Below are 20,129 nucleotides of genomic sequence, written 5' to 3'. Positions count from 1 at the left end.
ATTCCACTACATTGATTGAAATTGAGAGCACCAATAATGAAATATTGTCACGAGGAGATGACTTGAATGATTCCACTACATTGATTGAAATTGACAGCACCAATAATGAAATATTGTCAGAAGGAGGAGATGACTTGAATGATTTTTTTGATCAATCTCTTGATGGCGAATTTATCGAGTGTTTGGAGACCATAGAGTTACAAGAATCATTATTGCAGACTTTTCATGAGGACATTGCTGATGAGGACATGTTACTAGTTCTTTCAAATTTAGAAAATTCTGAAGAATAAATTTATATTTAGAAATCAAAAATTGTTTGAGATATTATTCATTTTTATTTTTAATTTATGAGGTTGTAGCAAAGTGATTGTAGTATAAAATGAGACTTATAGTATAGAGTGCAACATTTTTATGTTACATGGTAAGTTTACTCATATTTACTTCCCTTCTGCCACTATATTATCTCCAATGTGTATTTGACATCTCTTCTTCATCTCCGGCCTCCTTTCTCTCACTGTGTGTCTCCGATGCATCTTATCGCTGCTATTTTGTGTAATTACAGAAGAGAGTAAAATAAAATAGTTCGGAACATGAAAAGGGGGCAAAGTAGAGTACTCCTCACCCCCTAGGCCTTTTTAGGCGGTCCCAAAAGGATCAGTTTCTGCTTTCCTGAGAGATTATGGTATGAGTTCCATATACCACAATAACTTGCATTACAACATGCAAGATATCTATCTCCTATTACCAACTTTTGGAGATATTCGCGCTAAGCGCGAATATCTCCAAAAAATAACACCTGCCCTGAGCAGTTCTTAGCCATGTTATCCAATGGGAGGTGGATAACATGGCTAAGAGCATTAGCTCGGTAATGTATGAATATCGCTGAGTTTTTAGCGATATTCATGCATTGCGGCCGTTTATTATCGCATTTGTGATAAACCTTGATAATAGCAAGGTTTATCTTCGATAATTTCTGACGATGCTTAGCGGTAAAAAATTCGTTGGTAAGCATCGTTAGCGATAAATATCGCTTAACTTTGGTAATATGCCCCAACGTCTGTTAACGTTCGATTCGAAGGAAATGAGGAAGTGTTGAAAAACATTGTCTGCGCCATCTTGCCTTTTTTGAAATGGCACACTTTTGTCGTGCACGGCAGCCATTTTAGATGTCTTGACCAGACCCACTCTCTGCACGCTGTCGATTCGTAGCATGGCTCCTCACCCTCGCAAGCATCTTCCCCAGGCACTGGTCACCCCCGCTCTCTGTCTTATGCATGGGCAATAAACCTCCCCCCATCTGCGCTGCTCTTCCCTGAGAATCACACTCTGTGCCCGCCCGACACCTCCCTTTCGCCCTATTCACTACCGCACCCTCTGACACTCCTCTTCCTCTGTGTCCGATTGTCCAGGCTATCAGCTAGCCCTGCAGATGTAGTTTATGGCCCCAGCTGTAAAGAATCACCCCTCTTCAAAGGAGTTATAGTAGATCAAGGCCCACACCCGATGAGATCCGTCACACCACACGTGTTCCTACTATCTGAAAACTATCCTGTATTGTGATTGGGGAGGGGACCGAGCCTGAAGCGGAAGATTCCAGGAATGACTCTTTGTACATCAAAGTTTTTACAATTATGTGTCACATTAAAAATATATAGCACTCCAACAAAGTAGTAGGAATATAAAACTTTAATAACATATAAATATATACAACAAAACAAAAACAGTAAAAACATTTAAACAACGAAGAGACCGTGGCAATTTCTTTTGAATTATCCAATAGATTTATTGAAATTGACAGCACCAATAATGAAATATTCTTGTCAGTAGCGGTCTGTTGTGCGAATAGTTCCAAGGCAGCAGAACGCGCTGAAATCTAGATGGCACGAAAGTGATGTCTAGCAAGTTGCCGCCCAGCAAATAACGGCGTGGGGCGCCGCGGGGGTGAGTGAGTCCAGTAGGCACCACAGCTATTCTTACCGGCATTGCAGAGTTACTGCTGGGGACAATGCCTGTGCTGTAGCAGGGTCACAGCAGAAACAAAAAGGATTCTGTTGAAGATGTTGTTGGTTTTCAATTTGAAAACAGTTCTGGTGTCAACTGCTATGCTAATGTAGTGGTTAATGTTTTGTTGTCTCTAGAAAATGTAAAAGAGGGGGAGGCAGTCCAAAGTTCCGTTAAAAGGGCAAAGGAAAGGATCGGTGGTTTGAACTATCAGTCAAAAAGGGGAGGGGGTGCAACAATTTTTCCTACCGGGTCACACTGTGCTTTCACCGGAAGTGAGGTCTGCAGGATTCTAGTAATTCAAAGTGAGGCTGGCGCCGACGTCCCGCGGATACAGTTTCGTCACTCCACGGGTGATCATGGCAGTCATTCCCCATCGGGGGTCGGAGACTCCCGCGGCTCCTCTAGAATCTTCAAGGTCGTGGAGGACTACGGTGGTGGAGTCAACCAGTGACCGGGCCATTTCTTTATGCTGGGCCCGCTCTTGTCAGGTCGACCGCCATTTTGAGAGTTCGGTAGCTACTGGCGATCGCGGGGTCAAATGAGCGGACGGGCTCCACCCTGCCGGGCGAGACGTTGCAGCATGGCCACAGTGGAAGAACTCTTTTCCGGGCGCCTGGAGCGCTGAGGGTGCAGCTGGGAAGCCTCCACTGGGGAGGCGGGAGAGGCCTGTTCGCACCGTGTCTCCCTCCCAGTGCACCCCACGGCGTCTCGCTTCAGATTTGTTATGGCCGGACCAGGCGATGAGGACGAGGGGGGGGGGTCGGAGGCATGTGCAAGACATCCCCCCCCAGGGTTGTTGCAGCAATTATACAAGAAAGAAGAAGTGTCCCGTCCGTCTTCGGGCCGGGCTTCCGGTAGATGTCGGCCGGACGCCCCTGGCTCTGGTCCCATGAACGGGTTTCTTGGTTTATCGGCTGCAGCCGGATCCCGTCGGCCTCGGCCCCCCGACCGTTGGTGGCCGGACCGGAAGAGCATGTGGCGGGACTACCTGCAACTCTCAAGGGCCACCGCGGCCGGACTGGGAGAGAGAGGGGAGGGTCGAGGAGACATTCCCCCCCCCCTGCAACTGTTCAGCGTTGTAAAAGCAATCCCCTGGCCGGGTCCCGCTGGTCTCGGCCTCTCCTCCGGCTACACCCTACGTTAGGATCTCCTGGCCGAGGCGTGGCAGCAGGACCTGCCTTATATGGGCTGCTCCCGGCTGGGCGTAGCCGGAACCCTGCCCCACCTTGGAAGTTTCCAGAGTGGGGGCGGATGTTCTACTGACTTGCATTTTCCCTAGTCTATCGATTTTTTTGGCGTGGCAGGCGGTGGGACAGCGAGGGGTGATTTGGTTTCTCTTACTGTTTTTCTGGTCTCTAACCACTGGCATATTTTAACCTTTTCTTGTTTCTAGGACATTAATAGGTTTTATCATTACGTTATGTTATCGTTTCTTTGTTCGTTGTTTAATAAAAGTTCATGTTCATCAGTGGCCTACTGATTTTCGTTTTTCTATTCTTTTCTTTCCAGGTTGTTTCATGCTAAAGTTTCTGTTAACAGGATACAGTGATCACTTCGTTATTATTGCATATGTCCTTTTCACTAGGGGTGCTCTCTGGTCGGGCCAGATGACGTATGTCTAGTAAATGGTCCGGGTGAAACAGGTGCATCAATCAGTGGGGAGTAGATAGGCATGACAGATTACAACGGGGGAGAAAGGTCCGCATTACGTACCCTTTCACTACTTGCAAAGATTTTCCTACGTTTATTTGCAAACAGGGAATACCTCCAAAAAGAACTAATTCCCAAACAGTCAATGTTCGGACAATCAATCAATCAATGAGGAATGAAATAGGTACGACGTGTTAAAGGCTTGCGTTACCTACCCTTCACTATCTGCAAAGGGAGAGAGAATATTCCTATTCTTCCTCGTTTGCAGGCAGAGAAGATCCTTAAGAGAACCAACTTCGAACAATTCAATGCTCGATTCAAACAATCAACAAGGGGTACTGTGAACACAAATGAACGCCGCTTATGTACATACGCATTGCTATTTTCAACAGGTTGTTCCTAATGTTTCTATTTTAGCGAGGTCAAAAAGAGATCCCATTAGTGGCCTACTGATTTTGCTCGATTCCTTTTGTTTTTTTACACGGTTTTTCGCTATCTGCAAAGACTAAACAGAGTATTGCGACTCTGTGCTTGTTTGTAAATAGAGAATGAACCAAAGAGAACAATCAATCAAATGGAGAGAGAAGCAGGCACGACGGATTACAAAAGGGGAAAAGGGCTGCGTTAACTACCCTTCACTATCTGCAAAGAGAGAGTACTCCTAATAGAAATGAGGGGTGGGGGGCAGCATTCAAAGCAGATCAGTGTGCATAAACACGAAAATGTTTTTACTTACCACGTACTTGACATTCGACAGCTTATGATATTTGCTATTAAAAAACCATTGAAATTCACTGAAAAAACCATAGGTTATAGACCATATATAGTTAGGAATTAGCATTTACAAAACCTTGAAAATTCACTGAAAAACCCATAGGTTATAGACCATATATAGTTAGGAATTAGCATTTACAAAACCTTGAAAATTCACTGCAAAAACCATAGGTTAGAGACCATATATAGTTAGCTGGACATTTTATTGACATAAAACCAATGAAATTCCATATATAGTTAGTTGCACTAACTATATATCGCGCACCCGCAATCCACTGCTGATGATGTCACATATTACATCATTCATGACATGGTCAGTGACATCACTGATGACATCACTGATGACATCTTTTTAAGTTTCACCTTACGGCAAAATTTGTACATGTCAATTCTTTTATTCGGTATGTCCATATTCTTATTCGGGCAAAATGACAATCCTCTATTTAAAAGCTTTATTTGTGTATCTGATAGCTCTTTATTGGACAAGTTGATCACAAGGTTATCAGATATAGTTTTTTTCTTTTTTTTGTTGACTATCTTTGCTTTCCTTTGCCTCTCTTTTGCTTTGCTCCGCCTACCGCCCCTTCTGATTGTGCTGTTGTTGGCCGTTTTGTTAGAGGTTTTGACTGTACTCTTCCCCATGTGTTGGTTCTTCCTCTTCCTCGCTGTCGCGTGAACATTTGGGCTAACTGCATCTCCCCACGAAAATCCAGTGGCGTGTTGATTGTATCTTCGTCATTCGAGCTAATCTCCGAACTATCCACAACATCTGTATCCTCAGTCACTGCACTTTTATCCATTACTACGTCGCTTATCAGGTTGTCGTACTTACGGGCGAATGTATAAATTCGCCCATTTGCGTAGTCCAACCTATCTCTGGTGAATTTATTCGCTTTCCTTTTTTCCTTGAGAGCCCTCCACGCTCTCCTGGTTCGAGAAATGCTGCACTGACCCTTTAAGGATTTCTCCGGCTCGGGCTCCGATACCTTCCGGGATACTGTCTCCGGTATCGCTCCTGAGTCACTGGGCTTTACTAGCGAAGATGTACGCTGTTCCGTTTAAGGACCTTGACGTGGGATTCCTTTGCGGCACAAATATTTTACAGATATGTTTGTTATCCCTGCAGCCGCTATGCACACACGTCCCGGTTACTCCCCCCACACGGCCTGGCTACAGCTGAGGTTAGAGAGCCCCCACTCCACTCGTGCACTGCTCCCACAGTGTGCCCATGAGCGGTGCAGTACACACCCACCCCCCAGTCCACAGCACTCACCGCTGGGTTCTTTTACCGTTCGGTCCGTCCGCAATCGTCTTCCTGCGCTGATACTTCAGCGTCACTACCGCGGAAAGCCTGGAACTTGCAGCAGAGGTGTCGGTCACACTTTTCCTTCTCTAAATTTGACTGGATTCAAACTCGACCGCTTCCCCTCAACCTTGAGTGCCGGTGATGCACGTCCCAGTCCACGTGCTAATAGTCCAGGGCAACTCCCTTAGACCAACCAGAACTGTCGACCTAACGTCTTCAGCTGCACTCCAAAGACTTGGGCAACCACGACCCTACAGCTGAATCCGGATGGTGGTTCGAAAAACAAAAATAAAAAAGTTTCTCAGATGGGAGAGCTGCACTTTCAAAACTTAGGCAAAGAAAAGGAAAATTTTATTTGTCCATAGTTCTTGGCCTCAGGTTATAGCGTTGCTTCCCAGATAATGTCTGGTCTTGAAAGAGGAGTTCAGGTTCTGTAATGTCCACTCAAAATGACGGAGGCACAGCTTCTTGCAAAAGTCACGGCACAGCAGACAGGTAAAGTTTACAATTTTTTTTTTTTTATTCACACACCATGTGCAAATATACGTGCATAGATATGGACGGCCTACGTGTTTCGGCTACTGCTAGCTTTCCACTGGACCATAGAGTCCCTGGTGTCTAGACCATCATTTAAAGTGCTCAGTGCTGTTAAAAACCCCTTTTCTCTTTCTCATATTGTCTAGACTGTTTAACCTTGCTTACAAGTTCTGGCGCAATGGTGGTCGCCATCTTGGGTGTTAGCCATCTGTGTTGTAATCACTGTAAAGTACTTTTTCACAATCACATTTATGCTATGCATATATCTAATCACCCTCATATTTACAAACTGTATACATTCCCAGTTGGGGGTAGAAAATTTCTATACCTGAAAAGGGACATTATTTTCCTAATCAGTGCACGTATATTTCATCTACTATGCAACAAGATAAAGTAAATGTTTCTACAGTTTTCTGAATTTCTCAAAATTTCTGTCCCTGAGATGAGAAATAATTATCAGTATTGGTGCACTTTTTCTTTGTGCATTATGGTAAAGTACCTCTATTTACAATTCTCTAAGATGGTTATCCCAATACTCAAAAAAAAACCCTCTTGTGTTGATGTCTACAACAACCACATTAAGGGGCCGATTAGGATGGAGGATTTTCCGCCTCCTCCGGGCCGGCGGAAGCCACCGCCGGCCCGGAGGAGGCGGAAAATCCTCTGCGGTGTCACCAAAGACCCACCGCCGCATTACGATGGCTGGTGGGTCTTAGTTTCTGTCCTCTGCTTTTCCGCCACGGTCGGTTTACAACCGCGGCGGAAAAGCTCTCATTTGGCTGGCAGTGTCTATCAGACACCGCCAGCCAAATTAGGATGCATTAGTAAACATGCTTTTCCGCGGTGGTTTTTCCGCCGTGGAAAAGCATGTGTACTTTTGATTTTGGGGGCCTGTTGCGGGCCCCCAGGGTGTAGGCGGGTGGGGGGTGCACATGGGGGGTACCTATGGTACCCCCCAGTATTTACATGCACTTTTAACATTGCGGCGGGTGCTGCTTGAAGCAGCACCCACCGCAATGTTAAATATCCAGGATGTGACCGCCAGGGTGGCGGTCACATCCTAATTTGCACGGAGGGACCGCCGCAGCCCATGCGGACGGTCCCTCCACCTCTGGGATGGCGGACGGACGCAAGTCCGTCCGCCATCCTAATCGGCCCCTATGTTTGTTAAGTACACAATTTACAATTCAATGATCGTCCATACATACTCCCTACATCTGGTATTCATGCAAAGCTCTAATTCAATTTCTACAAAAATGTATTTGATTTTTAGATTTCAGGTTTCCCCAGAGTTTGCATTGTTCGATTTTAAGTCCTAAAGTACTATTCTTCACACATGGGTTTCTTCAGAAAAGTTCGTGGAATTGTAAATCATAATTTCATTGTCAAATTGTGTTGAGTTGTTATCAAATTCGTTTTTTATGGAGCTTCTCTAGGTCTATATACAGATCATTTGTGGCGATCCTTCTCGAGAGAGACCAAACCTTTGAGGCGGGTAATCTCAGGAACCACAGCACCAATCACAACACCCAATACAGCGTTGGAAAGGGCAGTTGCAGCAGAAGGACATAGGCTATGCAGAAGCCCACCATATACATTTAAAAGGTAAAAGAACCGTGCCAGCAAAGTAGTCCCTTGTGGGAGTGTCTGCGTTGTGCTGTGGGCGTGTGCTGGGGGCGTGACAAATGCTGGGGGCGTGTGGTACGTTCCGCCCTTCATGCCATGTCTCATATCGTGTGCTGTGGGAGTGTGCTGGGGGAGTGGGCGTGTGCGGGGGCAGGATTACGCAAAAAAAAAGCGAGCGTTGTGCCCAATATTTCATTGTTTTTTCTTCCCAGGTTCTGTACATTCCAGCTCCGGGTGTCCACCCTGCTCCCTTTAAATACCCCAGCACCCCATAATCATATCCCACCCTTACTCCTTAAAATACCCCAACACCCTTAAACACTAACCCATCTTAACCCTATAAATATACCCTGTACCCCAAAACCCAAACCTATCCCTAAGCCCTAAAAATACCCCTGTACCCCAAAAACCAAACCTAGCCCTGAACGCTATAAATACCCCTGTACCTCAAAACCCAAACCTACCCCTGAACCCTAATAAATACCCCTGCACCCCCAAAACCTAGCCCAGAACCCTAAAATACCCCTGTACCCCAAAGCCCAAGCCTACCCCTTAACCCTAAAATTCCCCTGTACCCCAAAACCCATACCTAACCCTGAACCCTAAAAATACCACTGTACCCCAAAACCACCCCTGAACCATAAAATACCACTGTACCTCAAAACCCAAACCTACCCCTCAACCCTAAAAATACCCCTGTACCCCAAAACCCAAACCTAGCCCTGGACCCTTAAAATACCCCTGTACCCCAAAACCCAAACCTACCCCTGAACCCTAAAAATACCCCTATACCCCAAAACCCAAACCTAGCCCTGAACCCTAAAAATACCCCTGTACCCCAAAACCCATACCTATCCCTAAACCCTAAAACTACCCCTGTACCCAATAACCCAAAACTATATCTGAACCCTTAAAATATCCAAAACACCCCAAAACATATATCTCAGTTCCCCAAAACATATACCCCTATACCCATACTTACCTTATCCAAACATTAAAAAAAAACATGCTTTTACCATTCATGCATTTACAACGAATTTAGTTGTAAATGTATGCGTGGTAAAGCATATAAAATGTAATGGCATGCGTTATAATTTGCATTGTGGAGTCATGGTACTTTCGTAATGAAAGTATGCAGAGTGATGTTATGTTTTTAAGAAAGTTGCGGAATAATGTGTGTTTACCCTCCCCCGGTAAGTACATTGGTGCCACATCTCCAGCAACATACTCATATTTTTTCACCACCGATTTGAAAAATGCACAGGTCTCTCTCATTGATGGCCGGCACCGACATGCACTTTTAGACACACCTACCGCCACAAGTTCTAGAATTGCGAACTTTAGAGCAGGGAAGCTACGTTCGAATCTCGGCATCAGCTCAACATCCTGTGATTCCAGGCGAATCGCTTTGTCTCCCCGTGCCTACCACAAATGAATGTGTTCTTCTGTAATGTAAATTGTGCTCATGCCATGTTGTCGAGTTCGCGCTATATAATATTGCAAGGAAAAATAAAGTAGGGAAACTCGAGTTCACACACTACTGAACGTGCACTCTTAAGTGCATCAGCAGTGCCCTGTGAATCGGAGCGTTTCACAGGCCTGTCACAGATAAGAAATGCTATCAAAACGAAATCCTACAAAACAATATACTACTGGCTGGCAGCAATTCATACCTGGACAACGTTGGGACGGGCTGCTAGTATATATATATATATATATATATATATATATATATATATATATATATATATATATATATATATATATATGTATATCTATACTAATATAATAAAGAGAGAGCCCTAACCTTTGAGACGGGTAATCTCAGGAACCACAGCACCAATCACAACACCCAATACAGCATTGGAAAGGACAATTGCGGCAGATGGACATAGGCTATACAAGTGGCCACCATATACATTACAAAGGTAAAACAACCTTAGGGGTAAAGTAGTCCCTTGTGGGCGTGGGCGTTGTGCTGTCAGCGATGGGCGCGGCAAACAAACCTTCTCATGACTCCCTTGTGGGCGTGGGCGTTGTGAGAGGGGCGTGGACAAACAGCAAACACCAATAGGCGCTGCATTCACGGGGCGCGGGGCGCGCCATTCCCCGTCATTACTGGTAAAAGCGAAAACGGCATTGTAAACAAAAACCTTCACATTACTCCGTTGGGGGCCTGGCCGTTGTCAGAGGTGCGTGGCAAAACCTGAATGGGCGCCGCATTCACGGGGCGCGCCTCCTGGATGTTGTCAGAGGGGCGTGGCCAAACACCAATGGGCAAGGCTTCACGGGCCGCGGCATTGCTACGGTGCTCACGCGGGGGCTCAAGCCACTCAGCCTAACAGCGGGGATCACAAAGCTTTGCATACTGCTCCGGTGCTCAGGCGGGGGCTCAAGCACCAACTTCAATAAACAGGTACATAACGACGGGTAAACTCAATGATTGTCAGAGGGGCGTGGCTAAACACCAATGGGCAAGGCTTCACGGGCCGCAAAATTGCAACGGTGCTCATGCGGGGGCTCAAGCCACTCAGCCTAACAGCGCGGAGTAGTGTGGCTCACTAGTTAGAGGCGGCAGACCCGAAAGCAGAGAACGGGCTGGGACCAGGGTTCGATTCCCAACGTGGCAGGGTCTTGGACCAGGATCAGTGGACTCGATAATTCTCGCCTCGGTGCCTACTCTATCCAGGGACCACACTCGGTAACTCTGGGCATTAAGCTTGCCTCATCTCCACAACGGCCCCTCACAAACGTCAGGGATGCCTGGCTTCACCTTGGAGACTCCCAGGAGGAACTATCTCACAGGGAAAGCCAGGACGGGTTCCCCAGCGGTCTATAGCGCTACGAGGCCTGCGGTGCGGGTAGCAGTGCGCTTTACAAGACACACTTTCTTTCTTCTTCTTCTCTTCTTTCTTCTCACAAAGCTTTGCATACTGCTCCGGTGCTCAGGCAGGGGCTCAAGCACCAACTTCAATAAACAGGTACATAACGACTTGTAAGCTCAATGATAAATAATACTCCGAAATAATCTTACGTTTTGTGATACTTACCTAATGCTGCTAACCTGACGGTTTACTTTTTTCCAATTACTACGATGAAAAGGCTTTCAGAGGCATAGTTGCTCACACTATCATTATAAATCACGTATGTTACAGGGAGCGGATTGTAAGTGATGTGCCACACATTCTATTTCTGCCCCGGACAACGTCGGGATGGGCTGCTAGTATATATATATATATATCTATATATATCCTATTTCCATAATGCAGATAAAGTCTATTCTGAACGTAATCCCTCATAAATTCATAAATTGTAAAAGCCCTGGATTTCTTTTGCCAATTAACCAAGCCTACTTGCAAATCAGTAGAATTATTGCTATTTGTTGTATCAGTAGTCAGGAAAAACAGTAATATTTAGATATTTCACCAAGTTACAATAATGATATAATGGTGTGCAGCTTCAAAATTTCTCTTAACTCAACCAATTTGTAAACAACAAATAAGCTGCTTACTCTTGTAGAAAATGTGTCTTTATTACTATAACAGTGTCAACAGCTATGATATTAAAAAACGCCATTATCGAATTGTATTCTGAACATTATTAATGGTTTATATAATCAAACTGAATGTTTCATAAATCTTATTTACTTATTTCACTATAGCACCATCCATAGACTATAGTCTTTTGGGGTTTTCCCCCAAACAATAAGAAACTGTTTTATACAAAAAAATGTTCTTCTTTTAGGGTAAAATAACTGCTATTTTAACCTTTACCTTATTTCACACCAATTTCCTTCTTTGTCCTAAAGCCCCCACCGACCCGTTTACACATTCACTGCTTGGACTGCAGTGTCGGGTTACTGCCGTCCATAACCTAAACCCCTACATCGAATTTTCAGAATGCCACCACGTTATACTGAAGACCCTCATCCATAAATATTGATGATATATTTGCCTTGGAACAATATTACATCTCGATCCACACTCAGCTATACAATAAAAAAAATCGCTTATTGTTAAAGTGAAGCATGTACAAATTCCCCTCTCCAATTATTTGTGTGCTTGTCTATTTCTTTCGGATACATTTCTTGCCACGGGTAAAGAGAGACTCATTGCTCCTGGCACATCGGGTAGTGAAGAAGTTTGTGCATAGGGACATTTTGTAGGGCACCATGTTGCACCAGGATGTAAACACACCTTATAATGCACTTCACTACTCACGAATGTTATTCCATCCTTTCAGTTTTCCAGAAAGGACTCTGAGGCCTCAGGAAACTTTGGGGCATATGTATGAAAATCCCCGTTTGCGATTCTCAAATAGCGATTTTTTGAGAATCGCTATTTGAGAATTGCAAAAATGGATGTATGTATGAAAATCGCAATTTTTTTGCAATTTCTTAGTTTTCCTTAATTGCGATGTGCAAATTGTGAAATCGCAATTAAGGAATACTTTCCCATTCATTTCCATGGGCCAGGAGGCCCATAGGAATGAATGTGAAGGCATTCTCAATTTGCGATGTATGTATGCGGGCATGTATGTGCGCCATATGGCACCTTCACAAATGCCAAACAGTGCATTTGTGAAAGAAATCCCAAATTACCACCAACTTGAAGTTGGTGGTAATTTCCGATTTCTTAAGGAGAAATCGCAAAAATTGAATGCTTGATGCATAGCATTTAAGTAATCGTAATTTGCGATTCCTAAATGCTTATATAAAATTAAGAAATTGCAAATTTTGCGATTCCTTAATTTTGCTATGCGATTTCCATCATGGATACCGTTTTGTGAATTTCTAGTCGCAAACGCTGCTTTTTTGCGAATCGCAGCGTTTGCAACTAAAAATTGCTTTGACACATCTGCCCCCCAGACAAAATGAATAAAGAGAAGGAACTAATAAAAATATAATATTTAGAATATAACAACGGGGCGCCGGCTAAGATGGCGGCGTAGACCGAGCGCTCCATCACCGACCAGCACACAAGAGGCACCATGTCGGCGATTTTATTCATTTCGGCAGCCGTCCCGCAAACCGGAATGTGAGCTGCGCTCGGCGCTCTCGCTGTTCCCGTTTGCTGCGGGCAAACGAAGGAGTTCTCTGAAGGCTTCCTCTCGTGGCTGCTGCCGCCAATTTGTGCGCCGGCCGCGAACGCAGCGGCGGCCGGCACCTCAGCACATCTCTTTACTGAGCCGACCCTCGGCTCCCATGGACGAAATTTCACCTCACCTTCAGAAGTGCTCTATTTGCAAATGCGCCCCATGGTAAGCCTTCTGCAACAAGCTTTATGAATTGTTTTTTCTTTCCCTCAAGCTTGACCTGAATCATGTTCTGAGGCATTTACAGACTGTTACCATTTGTGACTTTTAACAGCAGTATTCCATAGCGGCTTTTGTTTCTGCCTCTACTGCACTTCACTTTCAAGCCTTCTCAGGAGATCTCTTAAATGCAGTACAAAATACGTTTAAGGCTTCATTCTTTTACCCTTCAGCTACCAATTTCTGCGTGACCTGCATGGGGTCTTGTATTTATCCTGCTGCCAAAGCGTTGCACGCAAATGGAGTTTTTTCCTCAAGGAAGGCCGCTCAACACCTGTGTTCTCATCTTTTCATGCTCAACTACGCTCCTCTGCAATGTTCCTCCTTTATGATGCTAGTCTCTTGACTTTTTTCTGAGGCACCCTCTTTTCTCAAGCTTTATCAGTGACGTATTTGGATCTTTTTGGGATCTACTTACCTCCTTTTATCCTCAAAGGTCACTACCTACAGGAATTTTGCCATACGCTGCTCTCCTGCAACGCTTTTGTTCATTATTTGGTGCTTCTGTTCTTTCCATGCATTAACACTTTGACAAGACTTTTCCTCTCGCCACTTGCCTTCAGTCCTGTGTTTTTGACTGATTTCTCCCTGTGGATTATTTCTTCTAAGCAACGTCACCACTACTCATCACAACATTGATATTGCGAATCTCTCCTATCCTCCTTATGCGCCTGGCTTTTTGACTGCCTTGTATGGGGAAACTCCGTACTTTGAAGATCACTTCTTTGCCGAAACTACCATCTGGATCTGATTCTGATTCTCCTGGCCAGGAAATGGAGGAGAGCAAATCTTCGAAATCTGACTCAGCCCATGGGGCTATTCCTAAAGCTCAAACTGGAGGTAAGGCACAATCTTCTCTGACTTCATCCAAGCGGCTAAAGAAAGATCCACCATCTCCTGGGAGCAATTCCTCCTTCATGGACCTCATTCTAGAAGAACTCCGTGCCTTCAAACCCTTTATGGAAGCCACCACAAAAAACATGCAGGCTATGCAGTAGAAGTGGTCATCTTTGGATTCCCGTGTCACGACTCTGGAGCAATCCTCAGACTCTTTACATTCCTCCTGCTCCCGCATCCCTTCAATAGAGGCTGAAATTCATCTCCTCAGGCATCAGACTGAGGATTTGGAAAATAGAAATCGCAGAAACAACCTTCGCTTGTACGGCCTTCCGGAACTTTCAGAGGGGTCCAATCCTACCATCTTTTTCCAATCTTTCCTTGCGAAGATATTGGACGCTCCGGCCTTATCCTCCATCAATATCCAGCGAGCGCACCGTCTTGGACCCAAGGTTGCTACCAAGCCTAGAGGTGTTATCATGCTGTTCTTGCAGTATACTGATCTTCTGCAGGTCCTCTCAGCCGCCAAACTCAAGAAGCAGATCATTTGGGAAGGTCACCGTCTATATCTTTCGCAGGATGTTTCCAAGGCCACCGCAGATCGAAGGAAAAGATTTTTAGACTTAAGACCTCAGTTACGAGCTATTAATGCTAGATACCGTCTTCTTCATCCTTGTCTCTTCAAGGTTACGTATAAAGATAAAACCACCACATATGAAGACCCTGCGGCTTTGCAAGCCTTCCTTCGCCTATTGCATCCGGATGTTAAGGACATTTCCAACCCTGGCTGAAGAGTTTTTGTTCTCCACTGTCTGATATTTCTTCATGATCTCGTCTGATTATGGTTCTTCTTCTTTTTCCTTAGTGTTGTTTATTCTGGTTTAATAGTTGTTTCCTATTCTAATAGTTGTTTTGTTTAATCTATTCTACAGTTTTATATACTATTATACTTAGTAGAGTCATGTTTCCACTGTGATTTCTTATATTATTCCCTAATGTATGTCTCCTTCCTTTAGATATTACCCTCGTCGACCTCTCCTGATGCTTCCTATTGTGTTTTTGTTTTACCCATTCGGACCTCTACATATTACTGGTCGGTGACTCGCTTTGGTTGCTGACGTCGTCATCTCCCGCACCCACCATCCCCATTCCTGTCCGTTTTTCGTAAGTATGTCTCTCAGTCGTTCGTTTCGAACTTGTACTGTCTCTATACTCGTTTCTGCCCTCTTCCTTTTTACTCTTTTTCTTTTCTTGCATTCTCTTTTACCTTTTCTTCTTTCTTCTATGTTTCAATACTCTTTTTGCAGCAGTTCCCTCTCTCTTTTTTTCTGTGCCTTTTCCCTTTTCATTCCTTCTCTCTTATCTTCTTCTCTTTACCATTGGATTTTCATTATTCTCAATTTTCTTAGTTTATTCTTTATGCATTAATAGGCATGTTGCTGCTAGTTGTTTTTCTCCATTGTTTAATTCCGTGTAACGACATGGAACGTTAAGGGATTGACTAATCCCATTAAAAGGCAAAGAGTTCTTTCACATTTGGCAAGACTTAAGACTGATGTTGCCCTCCTACAAGAGACACATCTTGCTGAAGCAGAAGCTCTAAAGCTTAAACGTTGTTGGGTGGGTCATGTTATTTGTTCCCATACGGCAACGAGAAAGAATGGTGTTGTAATTCTGTTACATAAAAAGTTAAATGTCTCCTCCATCGTTCATGAATGTGATGTTGATGGCCGTTGGGTTCTTGTTACATTACTTATTGACAACATTCCTCTCACTCTTTTCAACGTGTATGCCCCTACTGGACTTGACAAGTCTTTTTGGCCCTCTATTTCTTCTAAACTATCCTCCCTGTCTGGAGATTACATACTTCTTGGAGGAGATTGTAATCAAGTTCATGACCCTTTCCTTGACCGTCAGTCGAAAACCAAATTTGTACCCTCTCAAATGCACACTCAATTTGTGAATTCTTTTCAAAGTAATGCTTTAGTGGATATTTGCCGACTGTGTAATCCTGATGCTAGAGAGTATAGTTTCTACTCCCCCCCTCATCAGTCTCAATCCCGCATTGACCATATTTTCCTTAGCAAATCTCTGTCCCAACATGCCATCCGCTCTGAAATAGGTTCCATTCTCCTTTCGGACCATGCTCCAGTATTTGTAGACCTTGACTTAATCCCATTTTCTCCTCACTCAGGTAGATGGCGATTCAACAATGCTTTACTACTAGACCCCGCTTTTTGTACCGAATTTACTGCCTTTGCCACCGAATTTTTTCTCTTAAATCATACCCCCGATTCCTCTTTTGTTACAGTTTGGGACTCCTTTAAAGCAACCTCTAGAGGTTTTATCATCAATTTTGTGGCCAAACGAAAGAAGCTTCGAGAAGCCAAATCGGCAAAAATTTTAGCTGATATCAAAGCTTTAGAACTTGCCTATTACGCATCAAAATCAGATTCTTCTCTTAAATCACTTATTGATGCTAAGATTTCATTTAACAAATACACGACTGACGCTGCTTCTAATACCTTGCTAAAATGTAACTCCAGATATTACGGTGGCAAGAATAAGATGGGCAAGCTTTTGGCTAATTATTTAAAAATAAGAAAAGAGCGCACAAAGATTGAATCTATCAAGACCTCTTCTGGAAATTCTACATTTAAGGATTAAGACATCCTTACAGAATTTGTCAAATTTTATGATAACCTTTACACCCCTGAACAATTCCCCAAGACTGATGATCTCATCTCTTATTTTCACTCTCTTCCCACTCCTACACCCCCCCATGTGGATTTCCATTCCTTAGAGCAAGATATTTCGATCTCTGAAATATCCCATGCTGTCTCTAAATTACGTCATGGTAGATCTCCAGGCCCTGACGGTTTTACTATTGAATTTTATAGTCATTTTACCTCTCTTCTTCTCCCCAAACTCCTCCTTCTGTTTCAAACCTTCATTGGAGCCGGTTCCTCAGGTGGTTCATTTCAACAAGCTTTAATTTGTTTGATTCCCAAAGACGATAAGGATCATACATTATGCAAAAACTACAGACCAAGCAGGCGGGTTTTGTCAAAGGACGCCTTTCCTCCGACAACTCACGGGTTTTCCTCAATATACTCAGCAAGGCTTCCTCTCTAACTTCTCCCTTCGCAGCTATTTCTTTAGACGCAGAGAAAGCCTTCGATAGGATTGGATGGGATTTTATGTTTCAAGCTTTACGCTGGTTCAATATTCCCTACAAATTCATCTCTCTGATTTCTTTACTTTATTCTGACCCCCAAGCTTCTATTTTTGTTAATGGGCTGTCTTCAGATTATTTTTCCTTACATAGAGGTGTTCGACAGGGGTGCCCTTTATCCCCTTTACTTTTTGTATTGGCATTAGAACCTTTTCTTACTAAAATCCGACTAGATGACAACATTTCTGGTTTTCATTTTGGCTCCCATCAGGTTAAGCTCTCAGTTTATGCTGATGACATTCTTTTTTATTGTTCCAATCCTACTTCCTCTATCCCCTCCTTCCTTCAGCAAGTCTCTTCCTTTTCTGCGGTTTCTGGTTATCGTTTGAACGCTGATAAATGCGAAATATTACCCTTAAACCCCCTCTGCCAGAAACATCTTTTTACTCAAACAGGTTTTTCAGGGCAACCAACCAAAATTAAATATTTGGGAGTTTGGTTCGCCCCCATCCTTTCTGACACTCTTAAATTAAACTTTGATTACATCTCCAAAAAAATGGACACAGCCATTACACGTTGGCATCCACTTTTTCTATCCTGGTGGGGTCGACTCAATTCTATAAAAATGATGTTATCCCCTCTTCTTCTTTATACTATTTCAATGCTCCCACTTCGCATCCCAGTCTCGTTCTTCAAAAAGATTGATTCTCTACTATTGAAATTTCTTTGGAACGGTAAACGTCCTCGGATAGCCCTTGCCTCTTTACGGAAAGATAAAGCTCACTCTGGAGTACGTTTTCCTGACTTTAGGGAATATCATCGAGCCTTTACCATGAAACAATCAATTCGCTGGCTATCTTCTGATCTCCCTCACTATCCTCCCGTCTGGTTAAAAATGGAAACTTCCTTCATTTCTCCTTTCACCTTTCGTGAATTTCTATCCTTTTCATCTCCTCTAGCCCGTCTTCGCACACCTGGTATTTCTCATTCTCGAACTCTCCTATCTCCATTCCTATCTTCATCTTATCCATCCCTCCTTTCCATTCATGAATAGCCAATCTGGAACAACTCACTCCTCAAAATTCATAACCGCACTTTCTTTTGGAAATCCTGGTATTCTCGCGGAATATGTTGGATCTCCCAATTAGTATCTCAAGGTATACCTCTCTCCTTTCAAGAGCTCCAATCCCATTACTCATTACCTGCTTCTGCCCGAGTGCAACACGCAACCCTTTTATCTGTTTTGATCCCCCATCTTCGCTCCTTGTCATCCTCCAATGATGTTCCTCTAGAACATAAATCCACTTCTATTTTGCTAGAGGCTTCTCCTTCTACATCCGCTTTGTATAATTCGTTCCGCTTTGTTGATGATAGACCTAAATCGCGCATAGAACTTGCTTGGGAATCTGATCTCTCTCAGACTTGGCCTGTACTTTTTTGGGAAAAAATCTGGACTAAGCTTCATAAAACCTCTAGAGCTGCGAATACCACCCAAACTTTATATTTCATTTACAACAGAACCTTATTCACTCCACTAGTTCTATCCCGTTATTCACCAGATACCCTTTCTACTTGTTGGTCATGCCCCTGTTCCACTGCAGACCTTAAACATATGTTGTTCGATTGCCCTCCTACTTCCCAGTTCTGGCACCAAGTTTGGAGGCAAATACAGACAATTTTTCAATTTCAAGTTCCCTTTTCCCCTACACAAATTTTTCTAGGTTCTCTCTCACCAGCACTTCCTCTTTCCCCTAATCACTATCTTTTACTTGACCTCTTAATAGCCATAGCTCAAACTGGAAACAAGCTGCAGCTATTTCCTACCAATCTTGGTGGAATGCGGTCTGCTTTCATCATCGTTTGGATACTAATTATGTTACACCTATATCTCTAGCTATTAAACGAGACTTGATTTGGCTTCCCTTAGTAACATACCTTTCCTCCTCTACTCCTACACATCCCTCTCCTGATCCTAACACAGTTGAAGTCCGTAAACCCCCATGATTTTCTTGTTTTTGCTTATTACAATTATTCAATTTTATCATATTAATTTTGCCTTTTATCTAATGTAAGTATTACTGCTCATAATTCTTCATGCTTGTTGTGCATACCTTGCATGGAATTCATTACTGTATTGCTTATTTTGTATATCTATTCATTGTAACTCTTCCTCCCCCTCTCCCCCTCACTCCCTTTCCTTTATTTTTTCTTCAATAAATCAAACTTAAAAAAAAAAAAAAAGAATATAACAACGGGCAAATTGTGAAATCGCAATTAAGGAATACTTTCCCATTCATTTCCCCATAGGCCCATAGGAATGAATGTGAAGGCATTCTCAATTTGCGATTCGCAATTTGAGAATCGCAAATTGAGAATAATTTCATGGGTGCAAGGGTGGCATAAGGACACCCTGATGCACCCCTGAAATGAACATGTGTGTGCATATGGTGCACATACATGCCCTAAGGGCATGTATGTGCGCCATATGGCACCTTCACAAATGCCAAAAAGTGCATTTGTGAAAGAAATCACAAATTACCACCAACTTGAAGTTGGTGGTAATTTGCGATTTCTTAAGGAGAAATCGCAAAAATTGAATGCTTGATGCATAGCATTTAAGTAATTGTAATTTGCGATTCCTTAAATGCTTATATAAAATTAAGGAATTGCAAATTTTGCGATTCCTTAATTTTGCTATGCGATTTCCATCATGGATACCGTTTTGTGAATTTCTAGTCACAAACGCTGCTTTTTTGCGAATCGCAGCGTTTGCAGCTAAAAATTGCTTTGACACATCTGCCCCAGACAAAATGAATAAAGAGAAGGAACTAATAAAAATATAATATTTAGAATATAACAACGGGCCAGTCTTCCTCTTTCCATTCGTTCCATCCCCATTTACACCCA

This window comes from Lissotriton helveticus, chromosome 10 (assembly GCF_964261635.1).
Source record: "Lissotriton helveticus chromosome 10, aLisHel1.1, whole genome shotgun sequence".
Classification (NCBI taxonomy): Eukaryota; Metazoa; Chordata; class Amphibia; order Caudata; family Salamandridae; genus Lissotriton; species Lissotriton helveticus.
Note: the sequence above shows the minus strand (reverse complement) of the source record.